We start from the raw sequence: 26,822 nt of genomic DNA on the forward strand, positions 1-26,822 counted from the left end.
GAGATTCTGGATGGTTCTGAACTTTCGTGGGCAGGGCGCTATTCAACCCTGTACAATCATCATCATCATCATTATCATCATCATCATTATCACCATTATATGATAAGTACAAAGTGCTTGGTAAAATTCTAGTACAGCATAAGTGCTCAGTGAAAAGTACCCTTAAATAATAACAACAGCAGTGACAATAATGATAATACATAAGATGATGTATATAAAGTATCTAGTATCATACTTAGCATAGAATAGGATTGTTCATTCTCCTCTTCTCCAAAGCACCTAGCACATAGGGGTACCTACAGCAGGGTGCTCAATAAATATTGGTAGAACAAACAGCACTTCTTAGTTTCTTAGGAAAAGCACCACCATTTGTCTCCTAGAAATTGACATCAAACGTGAGATGGAGCAGCCGGCGGCCGTCACCTGTGTGCAGGAGGTGTGAGTGGATGACGGGTTAGCTCCCTGCTGCGGGCGCTGATGGCCATTCCTAATGAGACAGAGTGAAAAACGAGCTCAGTCTGTGGAGCTGTTGTTTAATCTTTCCCAAGCCTACAAGGTCCCAGCACGGTGAAACCACCTGTTTTCAGATTCCTTTTTGGAAAATGCACAAGCTGTTTTTGGTTTAATGATGTATGAGGTGCCCTCAAGACCTACCCTACCCCTCAGCTGGTTCCAACACAGCAAGGCAGAGGAAGGGAATGGGAGTACTTGGATTCCACTCCTTGTGGCTGTGGGCTAGTTCTTTTCTATCTATGACCCTCGGTCTCCTCATCTGTGAAGTGAGCATAATATACATCCCACACTGGGCTGTCTTCAGGATTAACGAGTAATGCATCTGAAGAGAACTTTATAACCTGGAGAGAAATCGAAACATATTATCTGTTTAGCAGTCCCATCCTACCAAATCTAAGCTTGTCCTCCCACCTAGCAACTTTCCGTGCTGATGTGGATTGCTTGTTCTCTCTTCATCAAATTGCATGCTTAGGAAAACATTTCTGAAATTGATTTGAACTCTGATATTCATGAGTGGTGGCAACTTCAAAGTGTTACTTTCCTTGGGGCTCCTTCCTAATAGGGACCAAAACTTTAATATAGATGAACTTATTTATTGATTCATTCATCCATTTAATCATTCATATATGCATATATTCATTTGTTCTCAGATCTGTCATCCCTTTAACTATTATTTGTTGAGCACTTGCTCTGTGCCAGTCATTTCCCAGGTATGAAGATGAATCCAGCAAGGACTAAATTTTCACAGCACTTGTAGGCTCAGGAGGAAAGTACATGAACACAAATAACCAAGAAAAGTCATGTTTTGTGATTTGAGTCAAGTCTTTTTCTCCCTCTGGATCTCAGTTTCCCATCTATAAAATGAGACAATTGGACCAATTATTCTCAATTCCCTCCCCTGGCAATATAAGAAACAACTGTACTGTTTGAAAGAACACTGAACTGGGGGTCAGGAAATTCCTATTGTGGTTCCAAGTCTGCCACAAGCTCAGAAAGATCCTAAGCCCTTTCCACTCTGCATGCCTTGGTCTCCCAGTGTGCGCATAATGGGACAGGGTGAAATCACCCCCAAGATTCTTGCAGCTTAGAGCCTTTTACTTTATGAGATCATTCAACGCCTTGTCTTGGAGCCAGTGACACAGTAGTAGCAGCTGAGTAAAGATTCAGAGTAAGACACCAGAGGGAAGACACAGGGATGGAGCTCCTAAAAGCCTTGATGGATTGTCAGCAGGTGTTTTTCTGCGAATGCTCGGCATCCTGCTGGGGCTGGTGATCCCTGTCTTCTGCTCTCACAGGCTGAGTGGGGAAATATTAGAGGCAGAGGACAGACATCTCCTTTTCCTCACTGAGGTCATCCTGCCACCGCATCTCTGTATCCTAACCCAAGTAGTGTGATTACATGGGAGGCAAGCTGGTACCTCAACAGCCTAGGGGGTGGGGAAACAGCAGTGGATAGAGCAAGCCCTACTTGAATTGGTCCTTCAGGAGGGGAGGGTTTTGTGGTGGTCAGTCCTCCATTGATTTGTGTTTTATTCTGGTAGTTTTTGGTAGACTGGGGGGCTCAGTCCCAGAGGTGGGGCAGTAGGCTCTGCAGGAGGATATGCTGGGGGTGGGTGCTGCTAGTGGATCAGCAGACACACAGCTGCCAATAATCAGAGCCCAAACAGCAGTTCCCCAGCCAGTGGCTGAAGCTTCCAGAGTAAAATCTTAAAGAACTTCAGAGATTCCGAAGAATTTTTCTCTCTCTGTGTGCTCCATGGAACACTGATCCTTTGAGATATCTCAGCCTAACCCAGTGGTTAAGAGCAAGGACACTCCACAACTAGAAGGACCCACAACGAAGAATATACAACTATGTACTGGGGGGCTTTGGGGAGAAAAAGGAAAAAAATAAAATCTTAAAAAAAAAAAAGTAAGGACACAGGGTCCAATCTGAATGCATTTGAATTCTGCCTCTCCCATTTCCCAGCTGTGTGACCTTGGGCAAATTTCTTTACCTCTCCATGCCCTAGTGTTCTCATCTACAAAATTATAGCAATACTTTTAAGTTGTTAATGTCATTAAATGAGTCGATGTTTATAAAGCACTTAGAGTAGTGACTAGTGTCTGGTGCATAGTAAGCAACAAGAAAGTACAAATTCTGTTTAAAATGATGAGAGAAAGACAATAACACTAATATCAACAACAATAACAACTCCCTCTTGGAGCTTCCCACGGCATAGTAGCATCGTCAGGGTTTTGGGAAGGGGTCTTACAACACAGAAACTCGATTAACTTCCTTTAATCCAGTGTTTCTCAAGTTAGAAACTTTCCCCCCTTATGCAATATCTATGAACATCTCAGAAAATGTCTAGCCCAAGCCACTCACTTTAGAGTTTTTCTATCTTTAAAAACTGAGGCTCAGAAGGGGAAATGAGTGCCAAGGGTTATTGTGTCCAATCTTTGCTCAAAGAACCACAGAGCTGGTGTGAGTGTGTCCCTCAGGTCGAGGCAGGCAAAGCCCAGGCATGGTCAAACCAAGAGTGCTTATGGGAGGAGCTAGGAGAGGGGCAGCCATGGACAGACTAGAGGAGAGAGACTTCTTCCTGCGTGATGGATTCGGGAGGGCTTCTTGGAAGAAGTCACCTCCAACCTGAGATCTGAAGGATGTTGAGTAGCCAGAGCAAGGGTGATCGAGATGGGAAAGAGAGAGGAGAGTGTGCTCTAGAAACCAAGAGAAGTTCCATGTGGCTGGAGCACTGAGTGCTGAGACAGATGCACCTAGATCATGAAACAGACGACCAATGATCCAAGCTCAGCAATGCACTCACAGAGTATTCTGAGTTGGACCTTTTAATTTCTCCATGCCCCAGTTTCCCCACATATCAAATGAAGACTTTCTGTAAGTGCTAAGTCCGTTTTTCAGTTGTCTGGTTTGATGGAAGCCTCTCTATGATATTTTCAGGATCTCTGCCTATATTTGACTTTCTTCCACTCTGCAGCCTTAGTGCACTGAAGACTGAATCTTGATTTGAGCTCAATCAGACACCCATCTGGGTGAACAAAAAAGAAGCTGATTGGATGTGTACATCTGGAGTTCTTTTCTCTTCTCTCTTCTTGCTTTGTGATGTTCATTTTCCCCAAGTGTATTTCAAAAAGATGTGATGAGTGGAACCACTGAGAGGAAGAGACTGAATGGATGGCCAGAGAGATTAGATTAGAGAAGAAAAATCCATGCTACTTTTAAGATTAATGTGAGCAGACAAGAGAGGGTTAGTCAGGAAAATCAGGTTAACAGTGAGGAGATGGAAGAGGGTTGCATGTTAATGGGGACAGGTGGGGAGTTGTAAAGGACACTGAAGGAAGAGCAAGCAGAGAAGAGGAGCTGGAGGGATTATATGGAGGTCTTTAAGGTCTTTCAGGAGACAGGTCCACTTCTAAGCTGCCTGGAATGGGAGCTGATCTGGAATGTCCTCACCTCTTCTTGAGGGTCTTCTCAGAAGCCACTTCGAGGGGAGGTAGATGGAGCTGTGCCTCTAGCCCATTCCGAAGTTAGCCAACATCATTTCCCACCTGGCCTCTAAGTTATCTCCCTCCCTTTGCTGAGTTCCCTCCCATCCACCTCCACAATGCAGCCAGAGGGTCATTCTAAAACACAGATTAGATTGTACCACTCTTTGGATGAAAATAATATGCTCTCTGTCGCCTACAACATGAAGTCTAAATTCCTTTAATTGTGCACCAAATATGCTTTATGATCTGGCTTCTAGCTATCTCATCTGCTGCCTTTATCCCATGATAACTATCTCCGGCCACATAACATATCTGGTTGTTTCCTGAGCATTTTGCATCCTCCAATGCTTCTGAAGTTCTAATAGAGTTATAGCTCTACTTGATTGCTATTGTGGGTTGAATATGTCCCTGAAAAAGATATGTTGAAGTCCTAACACACAGTATCTATGAATGTGAACTTATCTAGAAATAGGGTCTCTACAGCTAAGCTGTAATCAAGCTAAGATGTGATCAAGTTAAAATCAAGTTAAGTTAGTAATTGTACTAACTTAGTACAAGTTAGTTAATACTAACTTGATAAGTTAGCAATCAAGTTAAGATGAGGTCTTACTGTATTAAAGTAGGACCTTAATCCAATTGGCTAGTGTCCTTACATGGAGAGAGAAGAAAGGAGACACTCTAGCAGGAAAGAATGTCACGTGACAAAGGAGGCAGAGATTGATTGGTGTGATGCAGTTACAAGCTAAGGGACACCAGGAATTGCTGGCAACTACCAGAAGCTAGGAAAAGTCGAGGAAGGGTTCTTCCCTAGAGCCTTTGGAGGGAGCATGGCACTGCCAACACCTTGACTTCTGGCCTCCAGAACCATCATACAACAAATTTCTGTTGTTTTCAGCCACTTGGCTTGTGGCACTTGTGTCAGCAGCTCTAGGAAACTAACATGGTTGCTTTTCTGGTTTTGGGTTTGTTTTTTGCTTTTTTTAGTGTACAGCTGTCATTTTTTGCCTGCTCAGAGTCTTTTCTCATCCCGAGGATGAAGGTGCTTGATTTCACTTTTTGAACCTGCCCCTGTCCCAACTATATGCCCTCTTTTGGCCAGAGGGTAGACTCCTGACCTGCTAGCCCATTCAGACACTCCCTGGAAATCTGAATTTAGGAAGGTTAGCCCTGAGCTAACATCTGCCACCAATCCTCCTCTTTTTGCTGAGGAAGACTGGCTCTGAGCTAACATCTGTGCCCATCTTCCTCTACTTTATATGTGGGACGCCTGCCATATCATGCCTTGACAAGTGGTGTGTAGGTCTGCACCCTGGATCCGAACTGGCAAACGCAAGGCCACCGAAAAACAACATGCAAACTTAACCACTGTGCCACTGGACCGGCCCCTGGAAATCTGAATCTTATGCAGAGTAACAGTCGCTGGATAAATGGCTGGAGCTGGGTTCTCTCCATGGCATTATTCTGAAGAGACTGTTCACTTGTTCCTCCGCCCTAGGTCCCTAGAGCAGCCCCTGTTTCTCCCTTTTCAAGACCACAGATAAACCCCATATCCTTCCAATAATTTTTCTTTGCTTACTTTTTTTTGTTTTTTTTGTTCTCTTCTTGAGTTCATTAGAACTGATTTCTGATGTTTTCAATCAAAGAACCCTAACCTCGTGCAGACCCAGCTCAGATTGTCCCTCCGCCTCCCCACACTCAGGGATGTAGGTGGGCTCCTCTCTGTGTTTCAGGTACCTTGCACACACGCCTCTGCTCTAGTGCTCATGTGGTGATCCACAAGTGATTCTGTAGAGGGCTTCCTTGCCTTTTGCCTCAACAGAAAGCACCAGGTTTCTCTTTGTGTCAGTAGTGCTGGGATAATTGGAGACACTCAATGCGTTTTGCATGGCCAAAGAGAAGGTTCCTCCACAGACTCCCCATAGTGTTGTGCATGCTTTTGGTGCTAAGAAATGATAAACTGATATATTCAGTGGTATCGCCCATAACAGACCCAAAGGAAGTCTTTCATGACTCTAAGGAGATCAACACTAATATACTCCAAAGCTAGGACTAGAGGAAGGGAGTAAGGCTTCTGGGAGGTAAAATTAAGGAGGTGCTTACTGTCATGATCAAGGTCATGCAAATATTGTCCCTGACAGTGAGGGGTTTCATTACATTTTGCACTTTAGTCCCAGCCTGAATATGTTCTCTTCCTAATTAAACTACTCAATACTCCAGTACTTCAACAGCAAATCCTCAAGCCACTCAGCCTAATAACCCACCTGCATTATTCCATTTATCTAAGGAAAAAACAGATATGCAATAAGATGTGGTGGGTGCAGTGGAAGAACTCTAGACTAGGAAGCAGGAGAAATGGGTCTTATTTCTGAATTTCCATTTAATTGTTGTATGAAGTTAGTGACATCAATCTCTTGTTGGTCAATTCCATCATCTCTAAAATAAAGATAATAAGAAGACATTATTATTATTACATTCTATTGTGAAAATTAAGTATTATATTTAAAGAAGTTAAACAATGCCTAATTCATAGTAAGCATGATGTAAACAGGTATATTGTCATCATTTGATGGACTGGATGGTTCTGAGTTAATCTCTATTTGGTCTTTATAAAGTGGAAGCAATAATATTCATTCAAATAATTCATAGGATTACTGCGTATCTCCAAATTTTAAAAAAGGAGTGGGTAAGTGAAAAGTATGGAGCATTATGTCTGTGCAAACGAGGATAGTTAATCTGTTTGGGTTCAGATGTTAGGTAAAGAAATTCCAACTCAGATACTTATTTGCCTAGTCTTGAGCAAGTCAGGCTAACTTGCCAAGACTCCATTTGGTCATCTTTAAATTAGAGATACTAATAGTCCCTACCTCTTAGGGTTTCCTGGGAGTTAAATAGGATTACACATGTAAGCACTTTGCATAGATTCTGACACACAGGCGGTGATCAACGAACCGTAGCTGGTATCCTTGTTGTTGCCGAAGCTTCTGTCGAACCAGGGGTTAAAATGGCAGTCACCTGTGACTGTGGAAAGTGATTTATGGAAGTTAATGGTTCTCTTCAGTGGCAAGAGAAGAAGAGAAGGATATCAATCGGCGAAAGTAAGCTGTAAGTGAAAATTGAAACTGTCAGATGGTGTGGACTCCCTGCTCAGTCTCTGGCAGTTTTTTCTCTCTTCTTTTAATTAAAAGTTTTTGTCTTCTGATATAGAAATAGAATAAATCACTCTTGACCTTAGCATGCTCAGTGCCTACCTGGACCTGAAACCTGCCTTTGTGGGCACAGATGTCTTCCTCTGGGGACTCCAACACTAGGACCTGCTCCCAAAATTCACTCAGTTAGCAGGTCATCCAACACCATGGTCACACTGGCTTTGGATCCTGACCTAAATTTAAAATCCAACTCTATGACATCCTGGATGGTGGACTTTGGCAAGTTATTCTGAAATATGCTTTTCTTTTTTTTAATGAAATGGAGACAACAATGCCTGCTTTAAAGCATTTTTTTTAAAGAATTAAATCAGAAAAAATATTTCTAGCACAACGACTGTACACAAAGACTCCTTGATAAAGTCTATCTTCTTCTCCTACCCTCTTTCTCACTCTGGTCTCTGATGCCTTGTTCTCTGGAGAGATTTGACTTTCCCAACTCAATTACCAATATTCTTAACTTAAGGAACCAGTACGGCCCCACATTTAAGAGTGCAGATCCTGGGATCATACCACCTGGATCAGAGACTCAGTTCTAGCATCTACTATGTGATTTGATAAAAAGTTAACCTTTCCAGGTTATCTTTTATGGTATTAAAAAAAAATCTGAAAACTTAGTGGTTTGCAATAACCGTTTTATTTTAACCACAATTTAGTGGATCAAGAATTCAAGGCTCAGCTGGACAGTTTATCTTGGATCCATGTAGCATGAGCTGGAAGATCCGCTTCTAAGATGGCTTCCACACTCACATGCTTGGTGTCTCAGTGCTCCTTGGCTTGTGTGTACCTCCACTTGCCATCCCAGGTTCCAAAACATCTACCTATGGTTTGGGTTTCTCATATCATGAAAACCTCAGGGTTGTTGAACTTTTTACAGATTCTCAAAGCTTTTGGAGAGACGGTATTCAAAGAAAGCCTTCTTATGACCCAGCCTCAGAAGTTCCAGAACAGCACTTTTGCTGCATTCTCCTGGTTGAGCAAGTTAAGACAGCTTAGATTCGGGACAGAGGAATTTGATTCCATTTCTCAATGGGAGGAGCAACAAAAAAATGCATAGATATCTTGAATTTACCACACCCTCCCAGCTTCACCTTTCTACCTCTTGGGACTTGTGGAGAACTAAATGAGATAATGAACAGAAAGCATTTAGCACAGCACCTGATATGTAATAATCACTCAATAAAAAGTGACCAGTTATTATTAGTTGCCTTTTCTCTAGCCAAGCCTTCTTCCTTATGGCCACTACCTTCCTCCCCACCACTTTCCCCATGCACACACACACAAATGAGAGTTTTCCCCACATTGAAAATGAATACGAAGGATAGATTTAGGGGGGGGAATGAGAAATCCCTGAGCACTGAATTATAACTAGGCTATAATTCAAGCTTGGACAATGGTGGTAGTGGAGGGAATGAAACAAATAGATAAGTTCAAGAGCTATTTAGGAATTACATTAATAAGAGTTTAGTGACTGACTAATTGATTATTTTATGGAATGAATGTATAAGGAGAAGAGGGGTGAATCAAGAATAATCCCCAGGTTGAGGTGAAATCAGCTTCATCGTGGATTGAATTGTTCCCTTTGTCTCTTCCCTCTAAGTTACAACTAAATGGATATTCATTAACCAGCAGAGGATTCCCTACACAGCACAACAGGATGCCTGAGAGATCCATGCAGCCATAATCTGAAGGTGGGTGGACTGGATCCCTGAAAAACTGTGGAGCTACATGAGTGGATTCTTCCCCCTCCCCCGTGGCAGCAATCCAGGTCGTGGGTCCTCACACAGTGGCCAGCACAACTGTAAGAGGAGGGGGGCAGCCAAGCCTGCATGTGAATGCTTTTAGAGTGGTAGCCCAGCTCGAGGGAGCACCACCCATGCCGCAGCAGCCTCACTCATGGGAATGCTCCCCACTGAGTGGCAATGGCTCTGCCCCCATGAAGGAGCCTTTCCCACCAAGCACAGCAGGGCAGCTGAGCTGCCCTGCAGCACGATTGACCTGTGCACAAAAGAAAGCACGTGTCTCACCTAGTGGAGGAGCTCAGCTGTTCCCCTGCCAAGCACAGCAGCCATGCCCACATGAGAGGAACCTGCCAGCAGAGCACAGAGCCCCTGCCTGTATGTGCAAGTGTGACGCACCAAGCAGCTGCGGTCAGCCATTTCAAACACACAGTTGCCCTACTGGCACACTTCCAACAGATGGAGCAGGATCAGAAAAAACAGTTCCTTCTCCCCACTATGGGTGGCAGGTGGAATCTGAAACCTAATACTACCACAAGTGTACCAGCAAAGGATCAATTCATCAAACAGCATGAGGAACTACCATAACACTTCAGAGCAGAAAGAAAATGGCAAGTCTCCAGAATCCAATCCTGAAGTCACAGACATTTACAATCTAAATGACAGAGAATTCAAAATAGTTGTCATAAATAAACTCAGCTAGTTACAAGAAAACTCAGAAAGACAGTTCAGTGAGCTCAGGAATAAAGTTAATGAGCAGAAGGAATACTTCACCAAAGAGATTGTGGCTCTAAAAAAACACACAACAGAAATTCTGGATATGAAGAACACAATTAATGAGATAAAAAATAAGCTAGAAACCATAAGAAATAAAGCTAATGTTATGGAGGACATAACTAGTGAATTAGAGGTTAGAAATATAGAAATGCTTCAGGTGGAGGAAAGAGAACTAAGATTTTTAAAAAATGAAGAAATTCTTTGAGAAATATCCTACTCAATTAGGAAAAGCAACATAATGATTATAAGTATTCAAGAAGGAGAAGCAAGGGAGAAAGGAGCAGAAAGCTTGTTCAAAGAAATAATAGCTAAGAACTTCCCAAACCTGGGGAAAGAACCAGACATAAAGTACATGAAGCCAATAGAACTCCTAATTACGTCAATGCAAAAAGACTTTTCCCAAGGCATATAACATTAAAACTGGCAAAAGTCAATGACAAAGAAAAATTATTAAGGGAAGAAAGGCAGAAGAAGATAACCTACAAAGAAACACTTATCAGACTTTCACCAGATTTCCCAGCAGAAACCGAATGGAATGATATATTCAAAATACTGAAAGACAAAAACTTTTAGCTAATAATACTCTATCCAGTGAAACTATCCTTCTGATATGATGAGAGATAACAGCTTTCTCAGAAAAACAAAAGCTGAGGGAGTTCATCACCACAAGGTCTGCCTTACAAGAAATGTTGAAAGGATCCCTCCCATCTGAAACTAAAAAGCAAATGGTAAGGAAACCTTGAGAAAAGAGATAGACAGATAGAATCAGAAAATTGCATCTCTATATGACAATATGTTAATAAAGACTTAATTATAACATAAAAGAGAAAGGGAAGGAAAGCATCAAAAATAACCATAAACATTTCCATTTAGTCACAAACTCACAGCACAAACAAAAATAATTTATGACAATAACTCAGAAGGGGAAGGGGAAAGGGATGGAACCTGCTTAGGCTAATGGAGATAAGAGGCTATCAGAAAATTGACTCTAGGGGCTGGCCCTGTGACTGAGTGGTTAAGTTCACATGCTCCGCTTAGGTGGCCCAGGGTTTTGCTGGGTCAGACCTGGGTGCAGACATGGCACCACTCATCAGGCCACATTGAGGAGATGTCCCACATGCCACAACTAGAAGGAACCACAACTAAAATATACAACTATGTATTGGGGGGACTTGGGGAGAAAAAGCAGAAAAAAAAAAGAATATTGGCAACAGTTGTTAGCTCAGGTGCCAATATTTAAAAAAAGGAAATTGATTCTAATCTATGGGATCTTTTATACAAAATTCATAATAACCAAGAAACAAGAAATCAGAGCAGAGCCACAAATCATAACTAAATAGAAAACTCACAAAACCATCACAGAAAACTGGCAAACAGAAATGGCAGTCAGAAATACAAGCAAAAAGAAACAATGGAAATATAGAACAACTGGAAAACAAGAGATAAAGTGGCACTATGTCATATGTCAGTAATTACTCTAAACGTAAATGGATCAAATTCTCCCATCAAAAGACACAGAGTGGCTGGATGGATTAGAAAACAAGATCCAACAACATGCTGCCTCCAGGAAATACATCTCACCTCTAAAGACAAACATAGGCTCAGAGTGAAAGGATAGAAGATGGCACTACCAGCAAACGACAAGCAAAAGAAAGCAGGTGTTGCCATTCTTATATCAGACAAAGCATACTTCAAAATAAAAATCACAATGAGAGACAAAGAGGGGCAGTATATAATGATAAAAGGGACATTCTATTGAGAGGACATGACACTTATGAATATATATGCACCTAACACACGATCACCAAAGGACATAAAGCAACTATTAACAGATCTAAAGGGAGAAATTGACAGCAATACTATAATAGTAGGGGACATCAACACTCCCTTACATCAATGGATAGATCATCTAGACAGAAAGTTAACAAAGAAAGAGTGGCCTTAAATGAAATACTAGATCAGATGGATTTAATAGATGTATATAGAAAATCCCATTCCAAAACAGCAGAGTGCACATGGAACATTCTAAAAGATAGAACATACATTGGGAAACAAGGAAAGCCTCAATAAATTTAAGAAGATTGAAATCATATCAAGCATCTTTTCTGACCACAATGCTGTGAAACTAGAAATCAACTACAAGAAAAAAACAGCAAAAGTCACAAATATGTGGAGACTAAACAATATGCTACTGAACAACCATTGTATTACTGAAGAAATCAAAGGAGAAATAAAAAGATACATGGAGACAAAATGAAAGGACAACATACCAACTCCTATGGGATGCAGCAAAAGTGGTACTAAGAGGGAAATTTATAGCAAGACAGGCCTACCTCAAAAATTCTCAAATGAATAATCTTAAATGACACCTAACAGAAAAAGAAAAAGAAGGACAAATAAAGCCCAAAGTCCCCAGAAGGAGGGAAATAATAAAAATTGGAGCAGAAATAAATAAAATAGAAACTAAAAAAAGTAGAAATGATCAATGAAACTAAGAGCTAGTTCTTTGAGAAGGTAAACAAAATTGACAAATCCTGAGCCAGTCTCATTAAGAAACAAAAGAGAGAAGGCTCAAATAAATAAAATTAAAAATTAAAGACAAATTACAATGGATATCACAGAAATACAAAGGATTTAAGAGAATACTATGACAAACTATATACCATCAAGTCGGATAACCTAGAATAAATGGATGAATTCTTAGACTCATACAACCTCCCAATACTGAATCAAGAAGAAATAGAGGATCTGAATAGATGAATTACAAGTAAATAGATTGAAACACTAATCAAAAATCTCCCAAAAACTGAAAGTCCAGGACCAGATGGCTTCTCTGGAGAACTTTACAAAATATTCAAAGAAGATTTAATCCTATCCTTCTCAAACTATTCCAAAAATTTGAAGAAGACAGAACATTTCCTAACTCATTCTATGAGGCCAACAATACCCTGATACAAAACCAGGCAGGGACAACACAAAGAAGGAAAATTACAGGCCAACATCACTGATGATATGGATGCAAAAATTCCCACCAAAATATTGGCAAACCTAATAGTACAATACATTAAAAGGATCATACATCATGATGAAATGTGTTTTATGCTAGGAATGCAGGGATGGTTCAACATCTGCAAGTCAAACAGTGTGATATACCACAGTAACCAAATGAGGAATAAAAATGACACGATCTTCTCAATAGATGCAGAGAAAGCATTTGACAAGATCCAACCTTATGATAAAAACTCTGAATAAAATGGGTATAGAAGGAAAGTACTAAACATAATACAGGCTGTATATGAAAAAACTCACAACCAAAATTATACTTAATGGTGAAAAGCTGAAAGCCATCCCTCTGAGAACAGGAACAAGACAAGGGTGCCCACTCTTCCCATTCCTATTCAGCATAGTACTGCAGATTTGGCCAGAGCAATTAGGCAAGAAAAAGAAATAAATGGGATCCAAATTGGAAAGGAAGAAGTAAAACTCTTGCTGTTTGTGGATGACATGATTCTATATATAGAAAACCCAAAAGAATCCCCCAGAAAACTGTGAGAAATAATCAACAACTACAGCAAAGTTGCAGGGTACAAAATCAACTTGCAAAAATCAGTTGCATTTCTATACACTAATAATGAACTAGCAGAAAGAGAAGTCAAGGATACAATCCCATTTACAACTGCAACAAAAAGAATAAAATACCAGGGATGGTCCCATGGCCAAGTGGTTAAGTTTGCATGCTCTGCTTCAGTGGTCCAGGGTTTTGCTGGTTTGGATCATGGGTGTGGACATGGCACTGCTCATCAGGCCATGTTGAGGCATAGTTGTAAAATACACAACTATGTACTGGGGGGATTTGGGGAGAAAAAGCAAAAAAAAAAAAATATTGGCAACAGTTGTTAGCTCAGGTGCCAATCTTTAAAAAGAAAAAAAGAATAAAATATGTAGGCATAAATTTAACCAAGGAGGTGAAAGAGTCATACATTGAAAACTATAAGACATTATTGAAAGAAATTGAAGAAGACAGAAAGAAATGGAAAGGTATTCCATGCCTATGGATTGGAAGAATAAACATAGTTAAAACATTCATATTGCCTAAAACAATCTACAGATTCAATGCAATCCAAATCAGAATTCTGATGACATTCTTCACAGAAATAGAACAAGGAATCCTAAAATTTATATGGAACAACAAAAGACCCCGAAAACCTAAAGCAATCCTGAGAAAAAAGAAGAAAGCTGGAGGCATCACAATCCCTGACTTCAAAACATACTACAAAGCTATACTAATCAAAACAGCATGGTACTGGCACAAAAACAGACACACAGGTCAATGGAACAGAACTGAAAGCCCAGAAATAAAATCATACATCTACGAAGAGCTAATCTTTGACAAAGGAGCCAAAAACATACGACGGAAAAAAGAAAGTTTCTTCAATAAATGGTGTTGGGAAAACTGGACATCCACTTACTAAAAGAACGAAAGTAGAGCATTATCTTATACCATGTGCAAACATTAATTCAAAATGGATTAAAGACTTCATGTAAGACCTGAAACCACAAAACCCCTAAAAGAAAATATAGGCAGTACACTCTTTGACATTAGTCTCAGCAGCATCATTTTGAATACCATGTCTACTCAGGCAAGGGAAACAAAAGAAAAAATAAACAAATGGGACTACATCAGACTAAAAAGCTTCTGCAAGGTAAAGGAAACCAGGAACAAAACAAAAAGACAACCCACCAACTGGGAGAAAATATTTGCAAATCATATATCCGTCAAGGGGTTAATTTCCAAAATATATAAAGAACTCATAGAGTTCAACAACAAAAAATGAAACTACCTGATCAAAAAATGGGCAGAGGATATGAGCAGACATTTTTCCAAAGAAGATATACAGATGGCCAACAGGCACATGAAAAGATGTCAACATCACTGATTATTAGGGAAACGCGAATCAAATCTAAAATGAGATACCACCTCACACCTGTCAGATTGGGTATAATTACCAAGACAAAAAATAAATGTTGGAGAGGATGTGGAGAAAAGCAAACCTTCATACATTGCTGGTAGGAATGCAAACTGGTGCAGCCACTATGGAAAACAGTAGGGAGATTTCTCAAAAAATTAAACACAGAACTACTATACGATCCAGCTATCCTGTTACTGGGATAAATATCCAAAGAACATGAAATCAACAATTCAAAGAGATTTATGTACCACTGTGTTCATTGCAGCATTATTCACAATAGCCAAAAGTGGAAGCAGCCCAAGTGCCCATCGACTGATGCATGGATAAAGATGATGTGGTATATATATACAATGGAATACTACTCAGACATAAAACAAGACTAAATCATCCCATTTGCAACAACATGGATGGACCTGGAGGGTATTATGTTAAGTGAAATAAGCCAGACAGAGAAAGACAAACCAGACATAGAAAGACAAACACTGCACGATTTCATTCATATGGGGAAGATAAACAAACATATGGACAAGGAGAACTGATTAGTGGTTACCAGAGAGGAAGGGGGTGGGTGTGGTTGGGCAAAAGGGGTAAAGGAGTACAAGTGTATTGTGATGGATAAAAAGTAGACTATTGGTGGTGAGCATGACGTAGTCTACACAGAAACTGAGATACAATAATTCCGAAATTTACACAATGTTATAAACCAATATGGCCTCAATAAAAAAAAAGTAGAAGAAGAATGCCCAGCTGGTTGACTGTGGTGACTGGTTGGATAGGGGTGTTTTTCACTGACGTAGGAAACACTACGTTTAGATTCTGTTGGCTACTGCCTCATTTTTTTTATGCACTTGTCTTCCCCATATCTGGGCAACATGCAGACATTCTAGGAATTTAGACATTGCTCTTTCTGTAACAGGAAATCCTTGAAGCTTGTTGATCAGAGGAGTGACATGAAACAAGTTGTTCCTTAGGGAGATTACATGGCTCATAGCAAAGCAAGACGGATGACTGTACCTTGTATTAGTTGTGGTCTGTTCATATCTAAGACTCTTCATGACATTAACATGGTCTCATCTTTTGCAGATAAATTGCAGTCCTCTGGTGGAAAGTTGTAACTGTAGAAGAAAGTGAAAAAAATCCCCTGCTTTATTTGCTTTCCAACTTAATGAAAACATAGGCTACCCAAATTCCCAGTGGGAGGGTATCTGTTAACTCGATTATTATTACTCAGAAGTCCTATTCCTTTATATCTCCATCAACTTGTGGTGGCATTCCAAATGAAGTCTGTCTATCATGATGCCTTGTACGTTTCCTCCAGTTTGATCCTTCTTTATGATCTTTAGCTGATAGCTCTATGCACAGCTCTGGGCTTCTCCAAGTGCCCTCTGTGATATTTGATCTGCCTTATGACTCCTATTGGTGCCAAACAAGTTTAGTTTTTCCACAGAAAAAATGCACTGTAGAGAAACTCTATGAAAAACACATATCACAATGACATGAATTCAGATATAACACGATAAGCAATTTTCCCCTTCTCCATAGTAGTCTTACTCCAGTTTTTTCTTAAATTTCACAATAATGTGATCCCACATTCTATGCAATTGAATTTTTGGATCCAATTTGGAGCATTATAGTGGAGTATTCTATACTATAATAACAGCAACAATAAAAACAGCAATGAAACTGATCGCAATAACAATTATAGTAACAACAGCAGCCAAATTTAAAATGTGCTTATTACATTCTAGGCATTGTTCTAAGCATTTTCTATATGCTTATCTCATTTAATCACCATGAAAATCCTGTGTGACAGACTATTTTTGTGTCCATACTACAGAAAAGATTTAGAAAGGTCACAGAATTTGCCCAAATACCTAACAAGTTGTGAAGCTGAAATTCAGATCCACATCTTTCTGATTTGGTTTCCTTGGTGAGTAGGGATATTCACATGGATATTCACATCATACTGCCCTGGAAGTTTTCTTGGAGGCATTGGGTTTGGCCTGAGCTTTGTCTTGATGAAGGAGTTGATTCTAAACTGGTTTACTTCACTGAGTGCTGTACATCCTGCTGGATGGAAAATGATAAAAACACATTAGGCAATCAAAATGTAAACGTTTCCACTTAAAGAGCAAATTGTGGAACACGTAGGGGACTTGAGATCCATCACATTGGAATTCAGCAGCAAGGGTAAAAGATCCAGGGTATGGTAATAAGTTGCAGACCAAGGGAATGTCTGAAGAGTGGTGATTTAATTAAAGATAGTGGGATAGGTTTCATTCCCCCCACTGCTACTGACACAGGCAAGTGGCCAGGGCTCTGGAGGACAGGTGACAATCAGTGCTATTCACTGGGGCTCCAGGGGAGATTTGCAGAGACTTCTTGTCTGAACTCTCTTCTGGCTAAAATCTTAGACCCTGTTCATGCATTTATTATGCCATAGAAGCCAGACAGGAAATGTAATGAGTGAAAAAAGAGGGCCAGGTTTGACAGTGCTGGGAAATGGGGCAGCCTGAGAACACATGCTCATTCCGAAGGAACAGCCTCCATTTAACTCTAACTCATGGTGGCATATGGCTCTTTTCATCTTTAGGGGAAGCTGGACATCAGAATGTCTATGTGAAATATGCAGACTTGTAAATGCTAGAAAAAATAAATAAAGAAAAAAATCCTTCTGGTCTACATCTGTTGGGCAAATAAATCCTGTGTTTCCAGTTAGAAATACAGAATTTATTCAAATGTCACTTCTTCTAGGAAGCCTCCGTATTAGTTTGCTAAGGCTGCCATATCAAAGTACCACCAACTGGGTGGCTAGAAAAAACAGACATGTTTCCTCTCACAATTTTGGAGGTTAGAAGTCTGAAATCAAGGTCATGCTCCCTCTGAAACCTGTAGAGGAATCCTTCCTTACCTCTTCCTAGCTTCTGGCGGTTTTCTGGCAATCAGGGGTGGGACTGAAAATTCCAACCTTCTAATCACTGGTTGGCTCCACTGGCAACCACCTCCATCCTTAGACGCTTTCCAAAAGTTGCATCTTTAATGTAACAAAAGACACCTTTGCTGCTCTCTTGACTTAGCGAATTCCAAGGGTTTTAGGAGCTATGTGCCATGGAACTGTGGAGGAAGACCAAATATATATTTCTTGTTATAAATCACAATATCACAATACCTTAGGAGAATGGCTTCTGGAAGACTTCACAGAAGAGTAATTTATGTTGGAGGGGTGTGGTCATAAAGGATAAATAGGATTTAACAGGTGGGGAGGGGAGTTGAGGAATGGATAGCATTCCTAGCCAAAGCCAAGCCTCAGGGAAGAGTTTTAAGGATTGATAAGAAGTTGGGGAGACATTCTAGGCAGAGAACAAGCTGCAGTCTAAGGCATAGGAGTGTCAGAGAGCAGAGTGGCTTGAGAAGTAGTAAGTGACTGAGAGGTATGTGGGGGACAGAGGTGAGAGATGAGACTAGGAAATCACATGGGGCCACATGATGAAGGCCCTTGAATCCCAGGATAAGAAGTTTGAATTAGTGAAGTGGCCGTGGGATGGAAAGAAAGAGTTAGACTTGGGAGATTTCTCAGCTGGAATAAATAAGAGGCAACATTTAGTCCACAAACATGTGTATGCAAGGTATAGGCTTTTTCTCCCCTCCTATAACTGAAAGTAACTGTTCTTTAAGCCACCCTTCTACTACATGGCAGATATTTATTCACCAGTGATGTGAGTAAATTCTCCTCCTTCTGTGGGGTTGGGTCTAAGTTCTGGGGGACATATACAAGGCATAGGCGTGCTGTGTGTGGAATCTGTCAAGATCCACTCTTGCTCCTTTTTTGGCCCCCAAGTATGAGCTTATCAGGTAATTGCCGAATCTCCCCATCTTTTTGACTACTGACTTCTTTAAGTTGAACATCTCTTCACACCACATCTGTGCCACCATCCAGGAAACACTGTCTTGACTTTGGGTAACTCTAGGAGACTGTCTCAGTCCTGTCTGCCCAGACTCAGGCATCTTGTAAACTTCTAAGCTTCTACCAAGAAAAAAGGAGCATGTTTGCTCTCTATTTCCAGATTTCCTAAACCTATATTGGGTTTCTTTAATTTCTTAGTTACCCCAGGGGAGACAGAGTCAAGGGCACCTTCCTCAGAAACATCAATAATGTCTAACTCACTTAATTTGTTTCACTTCTCATCTTTCCTCTTCCTCCATTTCGAGTCATCATTTTTAAACTCAACATTAGGAGTCAGGGGGAATTTTTTAATCTAATTCAGGGATTCTTAACATGGGGTCTGACAGATCTCTAAAGGTCCATGAACTTGGATGGGGAAAAAAAATACATCTTCATTTTTGCTAACTTCTAACTGAAATGTATCATTTCCTTTGCTTATGAATGTGAGCAACAAATCACATTGGTTTTAATGATACCTGTGGTTTTATCTCATACAGAAATAACAGACATTTTTATATCACACTATTGTTATTGCAGATATCCTGAAATATTGTTGATGCACATGACTCCTTCAAAATTATAGTAGTCATTACAATGCCATGTCAATTAACATGTCAATAAAGAGACACATATATTACTATATTACAAAATTTTAAACTATTCTGATGAGTGTATTTCTATATAATTGCTTCATCTATGTCTGTATCTATTCCATTTGCCAGGAAAAAATTATAAACAAAGTTTGAAGTGGCAAAAAATGAGTACTCACTTCCTGTAGAATGGTAGACAATCTCTGGCGCACACTCCAGGTATCTGATTCTATAGTCGTTTTCACCTTTCATTGCCTTTTTGCTATTTTACAACTCTGAAAGTTGAGGGAAACAGAGAGTAATGGACATAATCTCTTGTCCATAATTCCCCTATTGTCCACTGATGTGAAATTTGTCCCATAGAGGTACAATTGATTCCCACTTCCTCCCCGACCTCTCCACTTCCCAACCACTTCAGTCACAAGCAAGTTCGGCAGGCAATTCACACATTCATTTCAGCATTTCTAATTGCCTATGTAAGTTTTTGCTCTTTGAATTCCCCCTTTGAACTTGTTCGTAAAACTCTCCTGGTTTTTTCATTCATTAATGAGTTAAAAACTTTAAAGCATGATCATTTCATGTTCGTACAAGAGTCATGATTTGATGTTGTGAAATTATTTTTCTATACGGTTTATGGATGAAGAAACATTATTCTGAGAAGGGGTCTCTAGGCATTGCAGGATGTCAAAGGGATCTATGGCACCAAATAGGCTAAGAAATCCAGCATGTAATCCCTGATCCTTGGGTACCTTCTGATCCTAGACTTTTGATACTCAAAATCCTTTTCTTCTATGACTGTAGCACTATCCCTCTGTTGAAACAATACAAGCCAAGTGGTTTAGCTGCTGCTTGAAAGAGGGAGTGGTCATTTTAGCAAGAAAGAGCAGGTTGGAGATGGAGGAAGTGGAAGCATCAACTAAGGCTTCGAAATTATCTAAGAATCTGAAATAAGGCATTCTCATTTTCATCTGACAGAAAAGAAAAGGTCTAGAGTGATCTTAAGAACTTTGTCTAGGGGCTGGCAGCGTGGCCTAGTAGTTAAGTCCATGCACTCTGTTTTGGTGGCTCAGGGTTTGCAGGTTCGGATCCTGGGTGTGGACCTATTCACCACTTGTCAAGCCATACTGCCACGGCATCCTGCATAAAACAGAAGAAGATTGGCAGAGATGTTAGCTCAGGGCCAATCTTCCTCACCAAAAAAAAAAAAAAAAGAGAGAGAGAGAGAGAGAGAACTTTGTCTAAAGTCACTCTAGAACCCCAGAATCCCAGTCACTCTTTCCCACAGACTGTGTTTCACATGCATTCTGGGGGTGGGGGAACATGCATTCGCTGTTCCATGAAGGAAAAGCTAGGGAAAAGCTGGTTACAGACAGAGCATCTTTGAGCATGTGGTTGTTTCAGCTGAGCAGGCGTTTGGCTTTTTATTGTAGCTGTCGTTTTTCTCAGTAGGGCCACTGCAGGGAAGTGTCAAACTGGTTCCCCATTGTACACATCAATGTAGCTGTGTTGTTGCTGGATTTTTTTTTTTTTTATCACAAGCCTGGGCCTCCTGGTAATAGACTAAACATGAGCTGTTGCTTGCCTTCTTCCCTCTGTGGATGTCATCAATGTAATCAGGGAACAGGTGGGTACAGGCGATTAATAGAGTGGGAGGGGGGTGGAGGAGAGGTGATCTATTCAAGAAGGGGGGAGTTAATTTGACCCTGAAGCTCAGATGCACTGTCTCCTCCAACAAGGCTGCCATAGCAGTTATCGGTGGGAACAGGCTTTCTCCAGACTCTCAGTCTCATTTCCAGTCCGGGCATGCTTGAGAAGGCATTACCATATTTATAGAGCTACCTGGCCCCACAGCACATGCATGAGAGGGTTAGAAAGACCTATCTATTTTTCCAGCTGTGCTGCTATCCTCAGCGGCAGCGAGGCTGGCGGGGGAGAAGGGAGGGACCCAATCGCAGCATTAGAAGGACAGAAGAGGATTAGGCTGCAGAGGCTGGCCAGAGAGAAAGTTTGTGCTGGCCTCTTGCTTGCCTCTTCCAAATTGTTGGGCTGAGCCAGTGTGCCTAGCTTTGGATCGATCAACTCTGAGAAAAGAAACATGGTGGACCCCTGGTTAGGGAGAGAATTGCGGGGGAGCTGGTGTCAATGTCTACTCCCACTTCACCCTCAACCTACTTCTCTTATTGAAATGCAAAGCTGCCAGTGCATAGGGGGTACTCTGGCAGCAGTACTGCAAAGTGGACAGAGCTTGAACTTAAGAGTCAAAGAGGTCTCATTGGTTGTATAACCTTGGGCAGATTATCTAATTTTTCTCAGCCTCATTTCAGCCATCTGCGCAAAGGGGATAATAATGAATTGTTGAGAGGATTTAATTACAGACATAGTTGAATGTGTCTTAATAAATGCTCCCCTTCCTTGTTCAGAACATTCTATCTTACTTAAGTCTTGACCTACATCACTGCACTATACAATGTTCTGTTACAGTTGTCAGAAATGACCATATAAATTTATCCACCTCTCACTATCTCATCCCCATTAGCATACGTGCACTCTTGCACTCTCTCTCATGCATGCATACACACACACCAGTGTTTTGGTTGTGATCATCAACTATGGTACATCTACTGATTCTTTATACAAATTAGTGGAACTTGCAACCAGGAGAGTGACTCTGAATCTCAGGTTTGCAGCTCCAAAGAGGGCTACTGTGACATTTCCGATTGTGTCTCCTGGCACACCACGTTCCCATGGTCATCTTGTTACAATATCAAGGTTGCAATGATAGCAATTGACAGCATGCTTTACTCCCTGCCTTCAGTCCAGCTGAAAGCCAACTATATCAGTAGCAATTGGAGAATATATTTACCCTATGTTCTGATTGCCTAATGAGGAAGGGAGAGTAAGCATCTTGAAGCAAACTCTTAGTTGACAGGAACTCAAAAACGGAGCCAGAAATGAAACTACGGGCTCACCAAGTTGAGATCACCTCTGAGTGCTATTTATAACCCCATTTTCTTTTCCTTTTATAAGGAGAAAGGATTCTAAAGGAGAGCCTTTAATTTGGTAGTTAGAGATATTGGGTGAGGGAGCAAAACGGAGAAGCCAGGCTGAGGGAGGGCTAAATATCTTCTCAAAAGGACAGGAATAGTGAAACCTGGAGGGAAACCACGCGGAGGTGTGGAGGGAAACCAGAAAGGATAGGGGAGAAGCTGAATGGGAAGGTGGGGGTTGATGTGCCATTTCCATTGGGAAAATAAGTGGGGAAAAGGAGATGATTAAAGAACTGTTTAGGAAGTTGTGCTGTGCAGTATCCAGTAATAAGCAGATCGTCTCTGTCTCCCCACAATCAGTAAAGTCTATATTTCTCACCAATCCTTTGGGAGCTGGGAGTGTGTGTGTATAAGACCGGCAGAGACTGTACCTGAGGAAATTGGGTCGTAGTTGTGTTATGCAGACGTATCACTACATGAGCAGAGCCCTAACCTTTGTTAGCTTATCTGAATGGACTCTGGAATTGTGAGGTCACACCCAACATTCACAGGAAAATGAGCTAAAGAAATATGCATTTTTGAGGGCAGCAGAGAGTCCTCCGCCTATAGCTCACAAAAACCATGTCTCTGCTGCATTATAGTCTTTTGCTTAACAGAATATATTTAGATTGGTAAACAGAGAAGAGGTTGGAAACGCTACTTTTGCCTCTGGAACTCCAGATCAGACATGACTTCATGTCTCAGTAGCCAGGCAAGAGGTGAAGTGGGAGAACTTTGCTTCGAAAGCCCCTCTAATGGCCATGAACCCACTTCCGTCCACTTCCATAATATGCATATGCAGCTGTAATGCCCTATCTAGCCAAATACATTTGTTTCCTCAGACTCTCTTCAAATTCGCCTCCTCCATGAGAGATGTCTCAAATAGTAAGCCCTCACCAAGCTTTTGCTTCTCTGAGCAGCCACAGACCTGATGGTCGTTCTGTAGTACAACCCATTTGGATCTTATGTGGCCAACAGTCTTTTATATCCCTCTATGTCCTAGCTACAGTCTAACTTCCCAGACTTATGTGCAATGACTACGCTGCCCATACGTGATAATTTTCCATCCAAATGATACTTCCCCCAAAGAGGAAGTCCACTTATACCTTTGTCTTCACACAGATTCTCTTACTAGTTTATTTTGAATAGTGAATTAGCATTCGATTAAGACACTTACATCTACAAAGACCTCAAATAACATAACTGCGCATTTTACGGAAGTTTATAGAGGACGTGTGAAAGAATCGGTAACAAACGAGGCAAAGACCTTAAAATAGACTTGGTGATTCCTCATGGCAATGTGGCAATTGCACATGTTGGTGATGTCATTGTAAACGAGTCTTTTAAGGATCACTCCAAAAGGCAATACATCAAATTCTGCGAAGATGACATTGATGATACGATTTTTGCATCTCCCTAAATCCCCCATAAAAACAGACCTAGGATATCAAAATCAAAAACACACTGACATCTATTTTAAAAAAAGTGAGTTATCAAGGTATCCTCCAAACCTCAAATTTTGAGCAGATGTGGACAACACATTGTTACTTTGAGATATGCACAGTATCGGAATCTGTGAGAGAAGAGATAAGGGGTGAAACAGATTCTCTGATGGCTCTAAAAGCAGAAAAAAAAAAAAGCCAAATCTTCACTAGATATTCAATAGAGAGCAGGCAGAAGGTTTGGGGAGCAGTAACTTTAACTGCTGGGTTTCCGTACATTCTCATATGCTGAGAAATGCAGAAGTCCCCAGTAATATCTGAAAGGGCTGGAACAGACTGAGCTCCATGAACTCTTAAAAGGATCTAGTTAAGCTCCATTCTAGGACAAAATCCCACATGGATGACAAACTGCTGGAAGTTGAATCCCGACTGAGCTGGACTGAAGTGATAGGGCAAAAGAAAGAGAAGATCAGATAAAAGTCAGAGAAAAGTAAGAAGATCTCAGAAGGTACAGGGCATATTATGAAGCAAAAAAGAGTATTCTAGAACACAGAAGCTAGAAAATCTGTCCTGACTCACTTATTCCTCCCAAAAGTTAAGAAAAACTAATTTCACATAAGAATAGGCAACAGCAAAAGCTCAAGTGTGAGCCCCATACAAATTTATTATTAAAGGAAAAGGAGACTAAAGAGGACAATCCATTAGCAAAGAAAACACATTATAAAAACGTACTCCAAACAGACGAAAACTGTAGCCTAAAATTTCCAAATGTACTAAAAGAAATTAAGATGATGGAGAAATGAAAGAAAAACATAAATCTGTAAAATAAAAAGTTAGTAAAAAAGTTATAGAACTCAGAAAGAATTAGAAATAAAGGAAAAACTCATTTCAGAAATTAATAAATAATATACTAGAAAGAACACAAGAGTGAATGAATACAGCAGAAAATGCTTTAAGAAATAAACAGGAAAAGTAAAATTTAAACATCAAAACAAATGAGAAAAGAGATTAAAAAAAAGATTTGAAAGTGACAGACATAGAGATGGAAAAAGAACAACAAGCATGTGTATTACATAAGAGTTCACAAAGAAGAAAACCAAGCAATGGAACAGAAATAATAAAAATGAAAGTTTAAAATAACTTTCTTGAAATTAAAAGGAAAAAAAGGTTTGAAACGACATACTGAAAAGGAACACCATACACCCACGAAAAATGACCCAGAATCACCAATACTGAAACGTTCTAAAAAGTGCTTTGGGCTCCCAGGCGAAAAGACTAAGTCACTTAAAAAAGAAAGAAAATCTGATGTCATCAGGCTTCTTGACAGCAACGCTTTATATCAGGAGACAATGGAGTGACATATTTAAGATACTCAAGGAAAGAAAATATGAGCCATATATTATAAAACCAGCCAAACTTACTATCAAGTATAAAGACTGCAGACAAACTGCTATCAACAAGCAAGAACTCAGAAGATATTGTTCCCAGGAGCCTTTTTTAATAAACTACCAGAAAATGAAAATGACTGGAAAGACATTGACAGAAGGCCTGGTGGTGAGTGCTAAATATATAGCTACCTGTAGAACTAAGTATAAATGATGGTTATAAGAGAGAAAGTATAGTCCATAACAACTCTATACTCTGAAACTGTAGGAACAGTGTGTCTACTTTTAAAAAAGCGGAGAGCATATGAAAAGTAGATTAAGCAGATGATTACTTTATAATTAGAACCTAGGAATAAAAGGATATTATGTCCAATTAATTCCTGGGGTGGAAGATGGTGAAGAAGAGATTATTAACAAATTTCAGTATTCATAATAGTATGCCAATAGTTAATTGCCAAAGGAGGAGACTAGAGGTCTTATGTAAAAGTATTGACATAAAGGAAGCGATTTGAACAAGCTTACAAACTTTCCTAAGGACTCCATCCCTCTACTAAAAAAACTTACAAAGACAGAAGTAAATGAAACAGACAAAATTATTAAAGACCATTGTTTAAAGATAGTATATTTATAAATATAGCAAAAACAGTATGACAGAACAGACAGCAAATATAACAATCATATCAATAAATGTCATGGGCTTAATTTGCCTATTTAAAAAATTTAGATAGTCTAACAAAACCAATTCTATACTCTGCTGTAAATAAGAGATATAGACCCTGAAACTGTGAGATATAGACAGGTTAAAAATAAAATAAAAAGAATGAGAGAATATATACCAGGCAAATAAAAGTAAAAATAAATCAGAGGACATCTCATGAGCCCGAAAAATAAGTCCATACCCATTAGCAGCTGGCTTTCATTTTCATCAAACACGCTAGTCCTAGGCAACCACTAATCTACTTTCTGTCTCTATAGATTTGTCTATCCTGCACGTTTCATATCAATGGAATTGTACAATGTGGGCTCTTCGGTGACTGCCTTCTTTCATTTAGCATAATGTTTTCAAAACTTACCCGTGTTGTAGCATGTATCTTCTCCAGTCCTTTTGATTGACAAATAATATTCTGCTGTATGGATAATTCATTGCGTTGATGGTTGCACAATTCTGTGAATATACTAAAACCATTGAATTCTACACTTTAAATGGCTAAGTGTTTTATGTGAATTATATCTCAATAAAGCTGTTACCTTGATTTCACAATCAAGGTTCACAATCTTTCTAATAGAAAAGGTAGAATTTAGATAGGGTGACCACCTTGTCCAGTTTGCCTGAGACTTTTCTGGTTTTAGCACTGACAGTCTCATATCCTGGGAACTTCCTGGGAAAACTGGGATGTTGATCACTCTAAAATGAGATGAATGCTATTTAAAAGAGACAAAAAATGAGATTTACAACATTAAATTCTGTAAAGCAGAATAAAGATAGAGCCGTTATTAATATTTACAAATCCAAAAACACAGCAAAAACATAAAATAGAAAGTATAGGACATACAATAAAAAATAGAAACTCATAACAGTATCTAACATACTTAGGTCAATCTAAGACATATCAAGTGGACAAAATTTGGTAAAATTTAGAAAGCCTAAACAACACAAACAATATAATACATATCTGAATCTTAATAATTCAGAATACAAATTATTTTCAAGTGTGCATAGAATAGTCATGCAATTGTCCCTA

The sequence above is a fragment of the Equus asinus genome, chromosome 10 (assembly GCF_041296235.1).
Source record: "Equus asinus isolate D_3611 breed Donkey chromosome 10, EquAss-T2T_v2, whole genome shotgun sequence".
In the NCBI taxonomy this organism is placed as follows: Eukaryota; Metazoa; Chordata; class Mammalia; order Perissodactyla; family Equidae; genus Equus; species Equus asinus.